The 15,069-nt window shown below is 35.5% G+C and overlaps 1 protein-coding gene across 2 annotated transcripts in view; it reads right to left on the bottom strand.

The window, feature by feature from the left end:
- Positions 1-12,513, bottom strand: part of oxr1a (oxidation resistance 1a) — a 180,453-nt gene extending 167,940 nt beyond the window's left edge. The window contains exon 1 of one of the 2 annotated variants that reach the window (XM_048154020.1): positions 12,389-12,513. The gene's annotated coding sequence lies outside the window, so the exon portion shown is untranslated. Of the gene's footprint in view, positions 1-8,528; positions 8,583-12,388 lie in introns of those variants that run through there. The other variant, XM_048154021.1, reaches the window with a different exon arrangement.
- Positions 12,514-15,069: the final 2,556 nt, after the last annotated feature.

Here is a 15,069-nt window from a genome sequence, read left to right as displayed (position 1 = left end):
TGATTCTTACAGAAACTCTTTAAAGCTGACAACATCTCCAGGGACAAACAGGGGTCAAATGAAGCCTGCCGAAAACATGGCGTGATTATGGAAATTCCCCTCGCAATTGCGGCAGCCGTGTAAACAGCCCTGCTGTTGATTCTAAGCACTGTGTTTACATTCATTCCAGAGGTTCAGTTCTCATCACAGGACGCTGTTTACCTCTGTTCACTGCCTGCCATCTAATCAATAAATCAAAGCACAGGGGGACGATTTGCTCATGCAGATTAACAAATAAAGACCTTCATAAACACTGCCAATTCTACAAGAACAGTATTTGGAGTGTGTTCATTTGTTCATCACCTAATGAAATCATACAAGACAATGCAATCATGCCTTGCACCAAGTATTGACATTGCTTAAAAATGATGTTTTGTGTACCGTGTGTGTACAGTATAATCTATATGTATTTAAAGTGTGTATTTTTAACTCTTAACAGCACTGAGTGCCTTTAATGTAATTTTTTAAACTCTGTTTGGTGCCACTCTGCCCTGCAAAAGCAATACGCACAATAAAAATAAAAATTGCATCATTTTTGATTAACATTTTTTCTTTAAAATCAAGATTTTTCAGAATTTTCAGACCTTTGTTTTGTGATCAATAACTGATTTTATTCAGTAGTAAATCGTGCGCTCGATTTAGCCTACTAGTTTTTTCCTGCATGTCATGTCCGGGGCGCCATAGATATATACAAGTACAATTTACATAATTTTTTTTTTAGATTTGAACTGATGGAAACTACCTATCATTTTATGAGAACTAATTGGAGAGACATTTATGTGATTTGGAATCAAATATGTATTAATTGTATCCAAATCATTTGTGAAATTAAGAAGTTATGTGAAGTGTGTTTTAAATTTTTCTTTCTTGAGTCTGTTTCTTCATTTGAAGGTCTGTTAGATTTTACAGCTGAAGCTTGTTTACCTGTGCACATTTAAAGTCGGCACTGAAAGGGAAGTTGCGATTGTCTTTTCTTCCCTATTGTGATGTATATCCAAGTGAAATGGCTTCTGGAACAAGAAAAAATGTAGGGCGGGACTTGATTTTTGTCTGTCGGGAATTGATTGGATGATTGTGGTTTGCTAATGCAGTGATCTCATGTGAGTGACAGGTTGTCCCGCCCTCGCTCCAGTAAACACATTATCAGAGAAGAGAGGAGATTTCGCTGCAAGAGGGAGGGGAAGTTATTTTGATTAAAGATTGAGGGCACATGAATTAAATAATAGTAATAATAATGATGTGTATGCATAAATCATTTATTACAAATACTGCAAAATTTTGATTTCATGGTTGTTTTAATAATGTAGTTTATTGTTTTGTGTTGGTGTGTACTTAATACAACTAACACACACTAGAGATACTTCTCCTCCCCAACTGTACTTATGATGCCCAAATTCGTTCTCACATTTCTATGCACATAGATATGTGATTTGTAAACAAACAACTTGAAATAAAAGCTTGTTTGTTTTTATATTTACACAGAACATGATAAAAAGCTGAAAAAATATGGATGAGAGTGCGGGGAGACGTGGGCAGCAGTTTGATTTTTCAAGAAAACGTATTAAAAACAAAAAAGTGTGACTAGCTTCAATCTTGTAGTTTGTGCTTAGCTTGAGGAATAGAAAAAAATATAAGGTCAATATCACAGAAAACAAGATATTATAAAATCATAATATTATTTTTCTGTTTGTGAGGTCAGAATGCAAATGCTCTATTCTTTAAATCAGTTGCACATCCGTATGGTTATTCAGAGGTTATGAAGAGTTGAAGTGAAAGTTGTGTGGGTCTTGATATCTGAGACACGCTGGGATTGAGATCTACTCAGAATATTCATTACAAGACCTTGCCACCCTTGAGCAGACACACTTGTTTTAATTAATTATTGAACTGTCCTAACACAGAATGAGACTAGAATGAGATGAGACACAGACCTGTGGGAATTCCCATGATGCAGTTCCCTCATGTGTGGTTGAGTTCTGTTGTTGTTTTCCTGGAATATTCCAGGTTATTTACAGTCTCTGTGCGACTGTGATTATCGTTGTGGATTAACTAAGACAATAATTTTGCATTTTCTAGGAATATGATATATTCTGTATTAAATAAATGAATAAAAAAGTAACATTGAAAGGTGACTATTTTTTTTGTAAGAATATATTATGGTCAGTTATTGTAGCATCAGAAAGAATCTTCCATTCGAATGTACCTTCACCCCATTAACAATGACTCTTATTTAAATAGTGGCACAGACAACATATGTAAGTGTTTTGCTTAATCTTATTTAATACAGTTTGAGTCTCATATTTTTTTTTTACATTTTTATTCACAAAGCTGTGAAATCACCTGATAGGCTTACATTGTATAATGCATCACTGTAAATGCATTGCCATATCATATTTACAAACTGATGGATTTTGATGTTTTGTCTGTGTTATTAAACCTCATGCCATGGATGCTGAAAAGAGAAAATTAAAGTCCCCCTGCATGTAGTCAATAATTTTATCTTTTAAAACTCATCTTTGATCATCAAAATTACATATTTAAACATTTGTCCTGTGAAAAAAAAATCTTCATGCCCTAAAATAGCTTGAATGTTACTCTACACCCTTGCTTCAATTAGTATCTGCGGATCTATTAATATGCTAATTAGCCCCGCCTCCACTCACTCGCATGAGCTCAGAGATCCACTCGGTCAACTTACTGAGGTAAACGCTGCACAATGGTATCGCTTTTTACAACTTCGAACACATAACAGTAATTAATATGATTATCCTTTTGTTTGACTATGACAGCTCAAATAGCTGATAATGTGTTGCTAATGTTAGAGTCAGACAGCTGTCTTCTAAAAATCAGTATCCTTACAAATGCTTTGAACAACTTAGAATGTCAGTGGAAAAAGGCATATAGTTCATTATAACATCGTAATATATATTGCTAAATCTACCCGATTTTTCATATCAACAGAAAAATATACCGGGATAACCTGGCTAGACTCCCTTGCTTCAGAGCGGTCATAGTTAATGATATATTAAAGCCCCGGCACGTTGACGTGATAGGTTACAAGGTAGTTTGTGACGTCAGATACACCAGCAATTTCAAGCCGTGTTTTTTTTAAAGAGAAAATACTCAGACTTGACTTATGAATTTGCACATGCTTTGTCTTAAAACATATTATAAAAAACACCACATAGACATATAAACAGGGACTTTAAAGCCTCTTGAACTGCAATGCATTTGGGATTGATCCACAACTCTTCGTAATATCAGCTCCAGTAAATACACTATCAGATCCATAGAACAGTGCTTTACCCTTGCAGAAATGTGAATGTGTGCTTGAGCTACATTCCCTATAATTTACATGCCAAACACAGACCTGATTGTTTGAGCTCCTGGCAAGGTGGGACTCTGTCAGTCCAACTCTGGATTTATTCTGCTGAGTCATTACACAAAATGATATTATGTTGACAGAGACAAATGCCTCAGGAGGCAGTGCTCTAAAATGACTTTGTTCCAAGGTAAATTTAATCTTGAGAGCTGGACGCATTTCAGTACAACGGAGCACAGATTCAGTCCTATAAGAGCAATTCATTCCTGCTTTGGTATCTGTCATGTGCATGTGGAATTTGCCACTTGTTTGTCATGTTTATCACTCTGGCTATCAAGAGCTGGCTGTGATGCTTATTTAAAGGGGAAGTGTGCCATTGATTAACCACTATGGCACTTTTTTTTTTTTTTTAAAAACATTTAAAGTCACCATGAAATCAAAATGGACAATTTTTGTTTTTTATGTAATATTGCAGTATTTATTAGAATCAGAAGTTGCGAGAGCGTAATACCTGCTGCTAGTGAATTCCAACTTGTAAAAAGCATTCATGTCCTCGTAAAACTCATAAATACAGCTTGTAAATGCATAATTTTCTGAAAGTTCCAACTTGTAACACATATTGCAGTTGATATTGCAACACATGTTGTCATCTCGTAATTACGGTAATTTTACGACATGGCTTGAGCGCAGCATAAGTTAAAGCAAATTTCATTTTCCCAGCATACTTCGTTTCGGACTGTTGAGAGTAAATGTTGAAATTAAGTGTTGTGTTTTATATTTCTGCACAAGATTAAAGGTACACTAAGTAACTTTTCTTTGTTCAAAATTAACAAAATTTAAACGAGTCAATACATCATCAATCCTTCTTCTAAAATATGTTTTTGTCTTACCCTGATTCACTATGGTAAGCCTATTATAAGTGTTTATATTTCAAACCAAGCAAGATGTTTTTGTGGGAAGTTGCGAGCATGCGTCAATCGCCCGTGCAAGAAAAGTTGTTCCCGCTACTTTGACACATGTATGGTTTGGGAGTGGCATAGGTTAGTTGTCACAACGAGCAAAAAAGCTTGACATGGTGCGCACTATATCTCAAACCTTCGGGAAATCACCCATTTATAAAAAAAATGCCGAACAGAGGAGAGTCTGCTTGCAAAAAGAGAATGTGACAGAGCTCGTAATAAAACAAGAATCAACATTGGCTTTTCTTTCTGGAGATGCCAAGAACTGAGGGATTTGATATGTTGTGAAAGCAATGTGGAGATGGTGTTTTTATTACTCAACAGTTGAGTAAGGTATTTTACTGAACAGATAAACTGCCATATGTAGCTCTCTAACAGAGTTCATTGTAAAACATTATCTATTGTGAAGGCTCATTTCATTATGGCTGTAGCGCTGTGCTGGAAGTACAGTGTATATTAATGGGTATAGCTACAGAAATGTCTTCAGCTTGTCAGCTTTAGATCCTCCCTATCTAAACTGGTTATATCTCTTAAGCATAGTAGTGGATGTTTTATGAGCAGTAGGATAAACATATTCATCCGTACAGTCATGCCGAGCCAAAGCACAACAAAAACAATGTTCTTCTGAAAAATCTTGCAGTTTAGTTTTTTTACCCGCTAGAGAGCCAAAAGTTACATAGTGTACCTTTAAAGGTGCCCTAGATTCAAAAATTGAATTTACCTCGGCAAAGTTAAATAACAAGAGTTCAGTACATGGAAATGACATACAGTGAGTCTCAAACTCCATTGTTTCCTCCTTCTTATATAAATCTCATTTGTTTAAAAGACCTCCTAAGAACAGGCGAATCTCAACATAACACAGACTGTTATGTAACAGTCGGGATCATTAATATGTACGCCCCCAATATTTGCATATGCCAGCCCATGATCGAGGCATTACACAAGAGCAGCCAGTATTAACGTCTGGATCTGTGCACAGCTGAATCAACAGACTAGGTAAGCAAGCAAGGACAATAGCAAAAAATGGCAGATGGAGCAATAATAACTGACATGATTCATGATAACATGATATTTTTAGTGATATTTGTAAATTGTCTTTCTAAATGTTGCGTTAGCATGTTGCTAATGTACTGTTAAATGTGGTTAAAGTTACCATCGTTTCTTACTGTATTCATGGAGACAAGAGCCGTCGCTATTTTCATTTTTAAACACTTGCAGTCTGTATAATGCATAAACACAACTTCATTCTTTATAAATCTCTCCAACAGTGTAGCATTAGCCGTTAGCCATGGAACATAGCCTCAAATTCATTCAGAATCAATGTAAACATCAAAATAAACACTGTACTTACGCGATTAGACATGCTGCATGACGAACACTTTGTAAAAATCCATTTTGAGGGTTATATTAGCTGTTTGAACTTTTTTTATGTTGTTCAAGGCAAGCGCGAGCTCTTGGGGCGTGGAGCACGAGAATTAAAGGGCCACACACCCTGAATCGGCTCATTTCTAATTATGCCCCAAAATAGGCAGTTAAAAAATGAATAAAAAAAAACAATCTATGGGGTATTTTGAGCTGAAGCTTCACAGACACATTCAGGGGACACCTTAGACTTATATTACATCTTTAAAAAAAAAAGTTCTAGGGCACCTTTAATATAGGGGAGATATGTTAGTGTTTAATGTTCTGTTATGTTGAGATTTAAACTGGTTTCGGTTTTGGGGGGTTAGCATTGTGGTGAAGGGTATGAGCCTGTGGTTGGGTTGTGGATGGGCCAGAGAACATTATGTTAGGACATGCATGAGTGTTTGTGCTATTGCTAACTAGTTTGTTAGCAAGTAACTGCAAAAGATTTGAGTTTGTGTTTTTAAGTTTACAATTTTAGTGGCTTTATGCAACTAAGGTTTTAGCTACACAAAGAATTTGAGTGGACTGAAATATTCTCTTCTTGTGGAAACTAAATGGTTTAAGGCAATTGGTTTCCTCACATTTTTGCAGGGAAACATCAAAAACAGCAGATTAACCTAAATGTCTCTTCAATGGGGCAGGAAACTGGTCAAAATGAGCCACTTATCACTCAAATGCTGTCATAATGTGGACTGTTTCACATGTAAATGCATGCAACAGGTGAGTAACACATGACAGCCCAGGCTGCAGGGGTCAGTCACTGTGTTACCAGGGCTTAAAAGAGTAAATCCCTCTCTAATCTAGAGCTGGCACTTCACTTCTGTTTACACTCTGGATTTTAAGCTTTCACTGGAACTCCAGCACTATAAACTGATTATCATAATAACTATTAAATATTATGCAATCTGAAAACTGTGAGTTAATAGCTGTTCAAGTTGTGAGCTAATGATCAGTGTGCTCTTAGTATTTAAGAGATCCTCTCATTTTCAAGGCTACTCTTATGACACAAAATGTATTTTAGTGAACTGTATTACTTGGTGTCAAAATATTTTATTCCAATTATTAATTAATTTATTTATTGAATATTGTTGCAGACAATATGCCACTCCAATGCCGTATGTTACAATGATTTTAACACTGTTAAAGCTTCACATCATCCCTAAGAACTCCTTATCAATGGTAAAATTATTGCAATGCATGCTGTCTAATGGCACATGTTCACTGCATTAGTTAGCAGTGCTATCACTAACAAACTGATAGTGATATTAGAGCTTAGACATTTTCTCCTCATGAAAAAGAAACATACGTAATACATTTTTATGCAGTCCCACACAACAACCATCTTTAAAGTCTTGACATATCAGCTTTTTTCGTCTGCCCCATAAATCATTGACTAGTTTGCGTAAGCGCACTATTAATTCATAAATGAAGTGTGGCTGTATGATATATCACTGTAGACTGAACCTGTAAGCTCCAACCACCTGGAGGACTCGACCGGCTTCTTTGGATTTAGGATTTACTCTGTTACGCAAGAGCTCACTATAATGCCAGAGACAGAGAAAAAAACATTGTTGCAGTGTTCAAAACAAAAACAACACAAACACAGTGATTCTGTTCCAAAACCTAGTGAGCCGACTATGTATGCAGGCAGCATTTTAAGTCTGTTCTAAATGGTAGGTAGCATGATTACGATACCTTATCTTAGCCAAATTATAAAAGGCAGCATTGTATGCATCTTTCATAGATATGCATCAATCCCAGAATGCATTACGGCAAGCTATTTGAAATAAGGGCTGCGTCCGAAAACTTAGCTATAGCTGACTTGTTGCCTCACTGCCTTTGAAGGTAACTCATGAAACTGATTTTGGACAGACTTCTGAGCAGTGCTGGGTAAGTTACTTCAAAAAAGTAATTAATTTCTAATTACATCATCAATGTTGTACTTAAAATACTTTTCTAATTACGCTGTCTGAAAAGTAATTTAATTATTCAGTAAGTAACTTACTAATTACTTATTAAAATCCCAATAAACCTTGACCGGATAGACAATAGAGAGGAAAATCTTTTAATAATTTAGTCAAATATGAAATAGTTTAGCCTTTTATAGCTTTTTAAAACATTTTAACTTTATTAAAACATATACTATAATACTTTTATTTACTCTATAATACTTACATTTTTTTTTTGTAACATAGGGATGTCACTATACCAAAAATCTAGTAGTCGGTACCAATACCACCAAAAGTGCACAATACTCGATACCAAAGTCAATACCACAGTAAAAATATATAAAAATACAATATATAAAACAATATATTTTTTTCCAAGTAGGTCTAATAGTAGCAAGTAAAAATACCACAGAAATTGAATAATCAAATAAAAAAATAACTCTGCATAGTCATAACTGTATAAATTAAATATAGATTAATCCTTATTAAAGCTTTTCTTTTGTTGTTTGATTATCATTTATAATACAGACAGCCAATAGTTAGTTAATACAGACAGTAGCATGTTTTACAGGCTGCTGTCACTAAGACCTAATGGACGGAGACAATATGCTGTTACACATGCTGTTCACATTCACATAACCAACGCGAATATACGCCAAGACGGGCATTTTGACATAACTGTGTGTGTATTTGAACGTTTATGTGTAATAAACCGCGAAAATTTGACACTTGTGAGAGTATGTGTGTGCGGTTTGGTTGAGAGCGCACTGACTGAAGACCGTCTCTCAGACAGCGCGCACAGTTTTTCTCCCTAGGACATAGCTTACATTTTACCGTAATGTTCTTGCCTACCTGTGTCAAAAAAGTGAAGTAATTGGATTGGATTCCATTCTGCAAAACAACCACTCGCTTCTGCCGACATCTTCAGACAGCGACTAGGCAGCCAGCTGGTGCGAAGCTGTGAACTCACGCGCAACTGCACTACAGCTAACGATTTTAAAGAGGCAGCGTTCACTTATACCTTAGACGACACATTTAGATTTTTAAATTCAATATTGATTTAAACAGAACCGTTGAACTAATTTACAGTATGTAACGCAAGTACATTATAAGTATCTGTAATTAAATTACCTAAAAATGTACAGTAATCCCTTACTTTACTTTTTCAGTGAATAAGTAATTTCATTACAGTAATGCGTTACTTAGTAACGCGTTACACCCAACACGGCAGTGTAGCGATTTAATGATCTACAGCAAAATAGAGCAAGCTTTGGTCAACTAAGCAAATATTTAATTACTACAATAGTAATTTCTCACTAGAAATTAGTGTTTCCAAAAGTACCGACTGCGATCAGTACAGTCGGTACTGAAATTTTAAAAATATGATGCTTTGAGCAGATTCATAAACACTTCTGATTGGCCTTTGTGTTCACATGCTCATCAGATACGTCTGTGATTAGCTACCATGATAAATGCTTCACAAACATGTTGTAAATATCAATGACGTTTTTCACCGAGCGTCATGTTTAAAAGCAGGCATCTATCAGTGGACCGGTCCGCTGATAGGTTCCCACTTTCAAAACGCTTTCAAATTCGAATGCTCCCATGCATTGATCATTGTAGCCAATCACAGACATATCTGATGAGCGTGTGAACACAAAGGCCAATCAGAGGTATTTAGGAATCCACTCCAGTGTTGCCAAGTCTGCAGTTTTCCTGCGGAATTGGGCTACTTTAACACTGTTGCCATGGGCTGTTTTCATGTCCGAGGGTTGAAGCGACCCCAAAAATATGATATTTAGCCCCAGGAGTGCAAATTTTAGCAGGGGAACCCCACCAAAAAATGCAGATTTTACCCTCCGGAATGCGATTTTTACTGGGGGACCCAGTTTTGCCTTCAAAAATTGATCAGATGAAGGCATCTCAGGAGACGGGAAGTAAACCTAACATTGGATTCAGATGTGCCTTGATACCTTCCTACCTTAGAATGCATCCTCCAAAATCAGCATTTGTAAGCTTCCGGACACAGCCATTGTATCCAAGAGGGCGAAGTGAGAGAAATTTCTTCTTGCAAGGCAGCTCACTTGGTGTTGGAACAGAGCCATAGATTTAATTAGAAACCTTTCAGTATTATTTGCTGTAAATGAGTGATCCGTCAAAACTGAAGTGAAACCTTCATTTTGAACGAATCTGAGAGAGACAAGCTGTCATGATGTTCATTCTTGCATGTGACTTTCTCTTTCAAAGAGAATAGAGCTGAATTTTAATTTCACTAAGAGATCCACTAAAAGGTCCACTGTGCAATTAGAAAAATAGAAAATAAATGGCATGCAAAGACATGATGACATTTATCACATATGAAAATGACTTTCAAGCTTTTTAAGCTTTTGGCATCTGAAGCCAGAACAAAAGTATGTGCATTTGTTAGTCGACATTGTTTTAACAATAAACTAGAAAGAAAGAAAGAAAGAAAATTATTTTATTCAGCAAGGACACATTAAATTGATCAAAAGTGACAATACTTCACATTGTTACAAAAAGTACTCTCATTTTCCACAAAAATATTAAGCAGCACACCTGTTTTCAACATTGATAATAATAAGAAATATTTCTTGTGCAGAAAATCAGCATATTAGAATGATTTCTGAAGGATCATGCGTAAATTACATTTTAAAATAAATGAATAATTGCAATAAAGAGCGATGTTTTTTAAAAATCAACCAAAACACATAGATATGTACATATAGTGTATATACTGTATTTGAATATTTATGCCTGTTTAATAAAAATAATTGTAATAATTATTATTATTTTGTTATTTAGGTCTTTGTTACTAATAAGTATCGCTGGAGAACATAAAATCAAAATGGTCTTTATGCCATAGTAACCTAGCTGAATCAGATACACGTCTTACTGTATAGCACATAAACTGTGTTTTCTAGGAAATCTCAAAACTGATCTTCCAGACAGTGGAGCCAATGACACTGTAGCCTTGAACAGTTGTAGCTGCTGTCACTTTTTACTGTCACGAGTAAAGGAAACAGTTGTCAAGAATTATATCTTTAAATTTAGCTATAAAACGAGCACCTTTGATTGCTGTTCCACGCCGAGGCTTCTTATTAAGAGTGAAATGTATTATCTGAAACATGACTGTCAGAGTGTCTATGTTCTGTAGGAACTGAGGAGTAAAGGGGAAGGATTTATTCATTATAGATAAATCAAATCCTCATGGGCTTGCGGTTCTCTGAACTCATATGTCAAAGAATATTAAACTGTACCGCTTAATATTCACAGGATACACTTTACATTGATTTTACCATGGGTAAAGACTGTTCTCAACAATCATGTGAAAGATGTGTCACATTTCATTTCAGTATGCAACACTAGCACTAGGACACAGTTAATTGGGCAAGTTAGTTAAAAAAAAAAAAAGTAAAAATATTTTTCTCCAAAGACTGCTTCAGAGCAAAATGCAGAGAGTTTTCTATGCACTTAAAATAATTCAATGTTTTATACATATCAGGCACATTTAAAGTCCCTACTCAGGACAGCTTGTTCAATATTTAGTCTATGATGACACAAAAAACAGATTCAAGGTCTCAGGCTGCCTTTTGATTCTCTCTGAAACTCAAAAGTTTTCTAGAAGCAAATCTATGATAGAGAGCTCCCCCTAGAGTATGAGGTGGATTACACACATGTCCTTCTTTAACATTGAATAAAATCTGTTGCTCATATTTTCTCATATTTTCATATTTATATCTGAACTCTGAACTCAATGATGTGTGCATGAAGAGGGTATTTAAAGTCATTTTGAAACATTTGTACTTTTGAGCATCATTTGTACTGATTAAAGAAGTTTTAAGTGTCCATAAGAAATAAAAACATGCAATTCTGTTCTCAACAAGGGTTGAGTCAGTGCTCATCTCTGATTTCAGACACAGAGCCGCTCTCAGGGAAAATCATTCTGACAATGAATCATCCATATTTGAATTGAACTACAGTCTTATTTAAACACATTGCTTATAAAGATGTTCTATTTTTATAAGAAGGATCTTCATTCTTTTTGTAGCATAAATCAAGAGTAAAATCATTCAAAACACAGCAAGAATTTAGGGAAAATAATTTAGGGAAATTATTGTCACAGCTATCATACCTTTAAAGGAGATTACCTTTAAAAAAAAGGGGGAAAAAAAGAGACTGAATGAACTAAAAACAACAATAATAATAATAATAATAATATACAGATATTTAAATATATATAAACTTATATATATATTTTACTTAACGTAAATGGAGAGTAAAGGCATTTTTATTTACTTATCATTATTTTTTTCTTTTTTTTTCTTTTTTTTTACTTTTACTTTTACTAAATATAAATATCTAAGTAAATTTAAACTGTGTTTGTATTATGTCATTTGACACAGAGTTGTAACACTATTAAAACTTGGAAGAACAAATAAAAGAAAAAATTCCAAATGATAGACAGCAACTATGTCTATCTATTTATGTTCAGTATCTGTACACCATGCAAAACCCACAACACCCATCAGTCTCTATAAATGCATCAGTCTTACCACTTATAAACATCAGCATGCATTAACTACTAGTATCATCCAGGTGTTCAAAGACTTTCTGTATCACAGCATGCAGGTAATGCAGCATCTTTCCCTAAAAATGCAAGAAACAGAGAAGACATAAATGATAGGACTCACTCTTTAAAATGAAGCTCTCTCCATGTCCCAGGTCTCTCGTACACGAATGTTTGTGATGAGTTTATGCAGCCAGACACACGTGCATCTGTGCGCAGGATGAGACGCACGCAGAGTAATCTGACCTTCTAAATACAGACCGATCCACTGAGAAAGGGGGAGGAATGGATCATACCAAATCATTTTTGTCACTACACAGGAAATTATGTTTAATAATAATGTTTTTTTTTCCAACCAGCAAGTTAGTTTTTCCTGTATAAGAAACAAATTCAAGTACAAAATTATCAAAAGATCATTGCATTATATAAACATATAGAATAGCTTATAGATAGATAGATAGATTATTGAATCTTCCCATAAAACATGAAAACCCAATGTATGTGTGTGTGTGTGTGTGTGTGTGTGTGTGTGTGTGTGTGTGTGTGTGTGTGTGTGTGTGTGTGTGTGTGTGTGTGTGTGTGTAAAGTACATTTAAATGTTCTTGAAAACCCCATGATTTCTGACAGTTGTCCACAGTTATCTAATCTGCAAACTGCAGCTTTCATGTAGATTAATGGAGCTACTAACCAAGACGATTGGTTTAAAGGTTTTTCACCTTTTCCTGATATGAATATGACTGTAGATGTGTTACATAATGTGTTTTAATGCAGTAATATAATCTGTTCCGGCCTTGTTCGATCCACTCGCTGTTCAGAGCTGGAGTCGAAGAGAAGATGAAACCACGTTAAACTGATATGGGTCTAACGGAATTATCTCTGTTTTTTTAAGGTCAAAATTGTTTGCATTCATATGTTGGTTTTGAGAGAAGTATAAATGATTGAGTGTTCACATGCTTGAGACATTTGCATTTTTACATAAAATGAAAGCAATAGATAATTGTTTTGTAAATCAAATGCAAATTTTATTGATGTAATTAAATACAAATCATGAGCATGACGTCATTTGATATTAGCAGCAGTATGACAAATTCTAGTTTGCTGTTCTAATTTTAAAATTTATTCCACTGTCTGTTGTCATCAGCCATTGGAAGTCAAAGAATGGGTTTTCCCAGAAGAAATGAAGACTTGTTACCATACTGATTGATGGCGAGTGTCCGCCGCAAGAGGTGGAAATCGATGGGTGCTGTGTGGATACCAAGAGAGCTGTGACGGATGCCTCTGATGCCTTCCCATGAACACCCTGGTGGGCTCTCATAAATAAGTCAGAGAGTCAGTGGGAGAGAGAGAGAGAGATTTAAACCAGCGATGAATTGTGTTTGCATCCTCTACTCTGCTATCTATACATGGGAAGATATTTGAACATATAGCTGCTTGTACCACGACACTATAAACTCTTAGAAGAAATGGTTCTATATAGAACCTTAAAGGCTTCTGTTAGGTGCTTCATACTCTATTTTGAACCTTTTAGGGCTTCCCATGATCATTTTATGGATTTAGTTTTAATTAATTATTTAGTTTTAATTAATTTAGAATTTTAATTCAGTTTTGAATAATGAATTAAACAGCTCATAAATATACTTTATCACTAGAAATAAACTGCAATATCAAGTTAAACATGAATCTATTATGCAATCATTTAAGACATTTCTACTGTAGAACCTATTTGGCATAAAGGTTCTGAAACCGAGTCAAGAACCATATGGTTGTATACTGTAGAACCTTAGTGTAGTGGTGACCCAACACTTTCTAACAGTGTAGTCAATTTTAAACAATAGGCTGCAAAATACACTGCCCAGCCCTCCAAAAAAGTCACTGTTTGGATTTAAATAGGCAAATACTTAAAGGGGACCTATTATGCCCTTTTCACAAGATGAAAAGATTCATAAGTCTCTGGTGCCCTCAGAATGTGTCTGTGAAGCTTTAGCTAAAAAAACCCCACAGATCATTAATTATAGCTTGTCAAATTTGCCCCTATTTGGGTGTGAACAAAAACACACTGTTTTTGTGTGTGTCCCTTTAAATGCAAATGAACTGCCTGCTTTCCAAAAGAGGGTGGAGCTTGCTTCAGTTGCTCAACAACAACAAAGCTGGAGAATCTCACGCAGCCAAAATGACGATTGTCAGTAATGGTGATCAGCCTTACATTGTTCAAACTGGAGTCAGACACTGATGGAGAGACTCAGGAAGAAGTTACAACTTTTAGAATACAACTGAACGTTTCTAAATGGAGTTGCTGTGAAGTTGATTCAACTCATCGACTAGCATGTGCCGTCATGTTAATCACTGGTGCAAAACCCGTATGGATGCCCACATAAACAGCGTAAGCCTACCTACAGAGCCATACACACCAGACTAATGTTTATGATTGCTATCAAATGCTGTGAATGGTCTAATATTTTTTCCAAAATACCGCTCGGACAGAAATGCACCTTTTTAGCAATTGAGCTTGCCAGGGTCAATTTACAGGCTATCCAATCTATAGAGACTCTAAATATTATTCTGTGCTCGTCTGTGCAGCCAACGACAGAGCAGTTAGCATGCTTTGCTTGAACTTTTGCCATGGCCTTAGAACTGGTACACTGTTTTCGCTTGCGAATTTTTTTTTTTACAGCGCAGTGAGTGGAAACGTGCAGATTAACGGACTGTAATATTTTAATAAGATCCCCTCTGAGTGGCTCGTTTTTTCACATGCTTGCAGAGAAAGGCTTACCAAAACAAAGTTACTGGGTTGTCCTTTTTCAAATT

The sequence above is a fragment of the Megalobrama amblycephala genome, linkage group LG13 (genome assembly GCF_018812025.1).
Source record: "Megalobrama amblycephala isolate DHTTF-2021 linkage group LG13, ASM1881202v1, whole genome shotgun sequence".
In the NCBI taxonomy this organism is placed as follows: Eukaryota; Metazoa; Chordata; class Actinopteri; order Cypriniformes; family Xenocyprididae; genus Megalobrama; species Megalobrama amblycephala.
This window is presented reverse-complemented; position numbering and strand designations above follow the sequence as displayed.